This window comes from Panicum hallii, unplaced genomic scaffold (assembly GCF_002211085.1).
Source record: "Panicum hallii strain FIL2 unplaced genomic scaffold, PHallii_v3.1 scaffold_35, whole genome shotgun sequence".
Lineage (NCBI taxonomy): Eukaryota > Viridiplantae > Streptophyta > Magnoliopsida > Poales > Poaceae > Panicum > Panicum hallii.
The window spans coordinates 175,477-180,984 of NW_020356178.1; positions in this window are offsets into that span (position 1 = coordinate 175,477).

Sequence of the window (5,508 nt, forward strand, 5' to 3'; positions counted from 1 at the left end):
GACCAGCCTCACCCTATTTTTTGTAGCTTCCACGTGATCACAGCCTTCCAAACTAATTCCTGAGATCGGCTCTTGATCTTCTGCGTCCCAAATGCTCATGGCGGCATGTGAAATCTCGATCGATTCATCCGCATGAACCACCTCTACTTTTGTCTCCATCCCACTGAATCAGATATTGGTGCATCATGGAAGGAATGCAGCAATTGGCGTGAATCCAATCCCTCCCAAGTAGGATGGTGTAAGTACTCTTGCTGTTAACGATGAAGAAAGAGGTGGGGACAGTCTTGCTTCCCACGATCAGATCCACATTAAGGATGCCTTGTGCCTCTGATGTTTGGCTATTGAAGTCACTCAACGTGACGTTGGTCTTGATCAAATCTCCAGTAGAATGTCCCAACCGACGCAGCACTGAGTATGGCATTATGTTGACTGCTGCACCGGTGTCCACCAACATCTTGTTGACAGGCTGGCCGTTGATGTAACCCTTGAAGTATAGAGCCTTCAAATGCTTATAATTCTTTCCTCGGGGCTTCTTGAATATGACTGGCCACGGCCCCAAGTCAAGCTGGGCTACTGGTAACTCTTCACGGCCTTGGGCGTGGAACTCCACAGGGAGTACAAACACCATATGCGCGTCAGCCGATGTCTTCGCATCGGCTCTTGTTGGCTTAGGACGCCACTCTTTCTTAGGAGGGCATGATTCCCTTTTCTGGGTGTGGTGAACCTTATCCGCCAGATCCGGATGCGCCTTTCTTAGCATCTCAAGATATTTGGCCTCGGCTTCCTCCAAACTGCGCAGCCACTGCACCCTGTGCTTCTCGGAACGACTAAGTCTGTCAGGGCACCAACGCAGCCGGTGATATTTGTCTTCCTCCTCTTGAAAGTCCTCCCTTTTGTGTGGTGGCTTAGTTTTCTCATGCTGGGGCGGCACAGGTCCCAAACGCCAAAACACCGAGACCCCTTCTGCATCACGCTTCTGAGATCTGCACTTCGGGCAATCCTTGACAGTAGGTAATCAGCTCATACCGGAGTCCCAGCAATACTTGAAGAACGGGCAATGCCAATGATCACGTGTGCCAGAATGTATCTTCAAACTCTTCCCAGTATGGCGCTCATATTCTTCATCCTGTGATTCATACTATAGATGTTGCTGGTACTGGTATTCGTAATTCTTGAGGAGATGGGCGGAAGCCGGCCACTGATTTCGGATGTGTCTTACTTGTTCCTCAGTGATGTATTCCTTTTTCCCTTTTTGGGGCCAATCGCAGGGATCGGCCTTTTCCTTCCTTGCATAGCGACGGGGCGCAGACCCTGCCATATTGATGCCAAATGCGAAATCCAATTGTCATCGAGCAGATCAGTCACAACCCTCTACCATGTTCACGCTTGGGAAAGGCTAAGTGTCAACCTTCATGGCATACTGACCTAAGATCAATTGGCCCTGCTCAATAGCCGATTGGATCTATCGACGGAGTTCTTTGCAATTGCTGGTGTTGTGGGTGAAAGAATTATGCCATTTGCAGTATGACCTCAATTGTAGCTCTTGTGCTGTAGGAAACTTACAGCCTTCCGGTAACTTCAACTGCTTTTCCTTTAGTAACAGATCAAATATCTGCACAACCTTGCTTACGTCGAAGTCAAAACCCTTTGCAGGTCCTTGCTGCTTCACCCACTTGCAGGACATGGGATTTGCTCCCCGAGTCCACTCTGCAATTGCTACCTCTTGATCATCCCCAGAATCTTCAGTGTCTTCTGCATCGATCAATGTTACCTGACGCTTGAACCTGTCCTGGTACAATTCTGGGTAGCGCTGCTCATATGATGTCAAATTCTGCACCAAGTGCGCCAAAGAATTGAACTCCAATTGAAAGACTAGATCCTTGATCGGCTTCACCAGTCCCAAGGATGCCAGCTTGACTACCTCATTTTTTGAAATCCAAGTCGAATAGCATCGATTCTTGACTTCCCTGAAGCACTGGATATACTCTGCCACGGTTTCCCCTCACTTCTGCCGGACTTGCGCCAGATCGGCAATCCCGGCCTCCACAGCTTCCGAGTGGTACTGGATGTGAAACTGCTCCTCCAGCTGCTTCTAGGTGCGGATCGAGTCAGGGCCCATTGAAGTACCACCCAAAGGCTGGCCCTATAAGAGACTGCGAAAAGAACCTTATTCGCAGAGGATCCGACACTGAGATCATCCCCAATTGTGCCAAGTATCGGCTCGTATGCTCAGTAGAGCTGGATCCTTCCGACCCACTGAACTTGGTGAACTCAGGGAGCCGATACTTGGGTGGCAGAGGAATTAAATCATATTCACTGGGATACGGCTTAGTATAGCCGATCATCCGCCTCTTTGGTAAAATACCAAATTGATCCCTTAAGATGGCGCTGATTTGGTCTACCGTCTGAGCTCCTAGGGCCAAATGCCTGCTGTTATGACTCAGCTCGGTGGCGTAAGTAGCTAGCCATGCTTGTTTATTGGCATCTATTCCGGAAACTCCTCCGGCTGCCCTCTGCACTGAATGTACCGGATTATTGCTGACAGGTATATATGCACACATGTACCCATGTGGGATCTCCTTGGGCGGCTCGTTGAAGAAGTAGTGATCCACAGGGTCACCTCCCACCTTGTAGATTACGTAAGCCGGTGAACCGTGTGATTCTGGAGCCGCGAATGCAAAAGGCAGCGGTGGCTTGGCCTGCAACGGCAATTCCCCTTTGTGATTCCCCAGAGTAGGTCCCGTTGAGAGTACCGATGCTTCATGATTTCCTGGACCACGCGCAGCGTGACACGCTCAAAAGCGTTCACCAGGCTCTCGGAGTGCCGATGCAGTAAATGAGCCACCATGTAGTTTACCTCCTGGCGTAGAGCTCTGGTACGATCCTCTGAAGGGGTAGATAGGTCCATGTTATCAAGATCACCTTCAGGTGAGAACCCCTTCCACCTGACGCCGTGGTGGCGGGTTCTCTCAAAAGATCCGATGAGATCGGCTTCGAAGAGAGCCTTGATCTCATCATACTTCTGCTTGTGCTCAACGGACAGCTTCTCGTACGTGATTGGATCCTCCCTCGACATCCCGACGGCAGAAGTTGATGTAGTCGATGAAGATGGTCCCACTGAGCGTGCCAGAATGTGTTGTTGGTTGAAACCCACCAGCGAGCAGCGACAGGCAACACGAGGAGCCGGGAGGCTCCCGGGACTGCTGGTGGGCCCCGATCCCTCGGTCAACGGCTCAGGATCAGGCACACGACCTGGCGTCTGGGTTTGCTAGGCGTGCCACCTGATCTATACCTGATCAGGAAGGTGTAGACGTGGTTTCAGTTAGTTTCCTGCATGCACAGACACGTTCACACGTTAGTCCGAGCCGCGATCGGCTCATCGGGTGATCCCCGATATTGGCTGTAAAGAGCTGATTGTCTCCCAGTATCAGATCGGATCTGTGTATCTAAATAAAGTGCATATAACTGATACTAATATAAACTTGCTCTGTGATCAATAAGCTAATTCAATCTACAACGGTTAAAGCTTTCACCACATAACCGCATCATCCTACGCGTAGTTAAGCCTAACAAATATGAAAGATAACAGAATAGCAACCTAAATAGAGGCCTAAAACCAACAGAAAGCCGATTCCCAAAACAATCCCTCTTTAGATTAATACAAAGCATCAAACGCATTGCCGGATCATTTAACTTGTTTGAAGGGCCTAATCATGTAGATCTTAAACCAAATCTTTAATGAATAAAGACTAACCATAACAGATTGGATCTACTAATCGAAACAGAGCAAGGTGCTGCCTTTACACCCGGGATCGGGCATGAAGACAGCTAAACGTTTACAGGTGACGAGCAATGTACAGATACAGTATGAAAAGCCGATGCATCCCTATAAATGTTAGGATAACTAGTGTTACTCGCCATCAACAATGCTTCAGCACGAGAAGCACAAAGATAAATAGGTAGGAATGATGCTGCCCCGATCACGTGAAGCGTGATCGGGGCTGCATAGCACTTACCTGAGAGAAACCCTAAAGCAGGGGTGGCGATGCGCCGAGAGTTGTTTGTGAATGGTTGTTGTTCTTTTTCATTCGTAGTCTAGGGTACATATTTATAGTCTGGAGACTTGCCTCTCCTAACCAATCCCAACCGACTACGACACGAATCCTGATTATTTATATCTAAACTAACTTAACTAGATACATGGCCAATCTGGCCTTAAACCACCCGCGCAGTAGCCGGTTCGCAAGCCCATTACAATTATCCTTTGTGTCCATCTTGCTCACGGCCCACCTTCTGGCCTAGCCAAATTATGGCGATAACAGTCATGCAGTGCTGTGGGCCAGTAAAAATCTTAGCGGAAGGCCTTGTCTGATGTGAACTAGGGTTCCCGATCTTCCGAAAGGTTCTGTTAACTCTTGATTTGGTGGATTCGCGACACAATTCAATCCGGCTTTTGAACAACATGTTCTGAACCCTGCAATGGTAGCACCACATCTCCTCAGGTTATCGACCGGTGTTGCACGGCCGTCCTCACCAAGAAGGCTAATCCTTGCCTATGAATCAAAGAACACAAGCAAGAATATGGAAGAATGCAACCAAAATTGCAGATGTATGATTAACTCACGAAGTTGGGGTCTCACAAACTGACGAACAACGAAACTGTTCTTGATAGAATAATCTAAGAAAAAGCCAAACCCTAACTTGGGCTAATCTACTGAATATAAAGTATTTAGGGGCATGCAAGACCCCTGGACGCATCCTTAATGGGCTCCAACATGATACACGGACCAACAACCCAAAAGACGGCGGCGCAGCACCAAGACAGATTCTGGATGTCCACTTGATTCGATGATTTCCGTTGACTTAGGTATCATTTGGTCGTGTTCCTGGTTCCATTGGAAGGTCTATGAATATATCTTTCCAACCATATGTGGAGCGTCGAAATCAGACTCCGTATGTGGCCTGGGCGTCCAATCTAAGACAGACTACTCCTGGACTCTAAGGTGGACTCGAAGTTGAGTTGTATTGGGCCTCCAAGTGTCCTGGACGTCCCTTGCTGGCCTTGTCTGACTCCAAGCTCCTCTCCATGCATCCTCTGGTCCTCTCCTTCATTCCTAATCAAAATATAATCATTAGATAGTAATCTATTCTTAAGATCATAAAAGAAAGTGCTTAGGAACAAGCTCACCTGTAAATTCAATTGTCTCGCGTGAGCTCTAGTGATTGGACCTTGAATGTTCACCGGAGTGTTGTGTGCATCCGAAGGAGTAATGTCCTCATCATCCTCCCCCTCTTGAATTTAAGTCGTCCTCGACTCAAGCACATCTTCTTGCCCCAAGTAAGGCCTCAAATCTGAAATGTTAAAGGTAGGACTAACCCCGAACTCGGGAGGCAACTCAAGTTTATATACATTATCATTAATCTTCTCAATTATTTTGAAAGGACCATCAGCTCTAGGCATTAACTTTGACATCCTCAAATTTGGAAAACAATCCTTCCTCAAGTGCA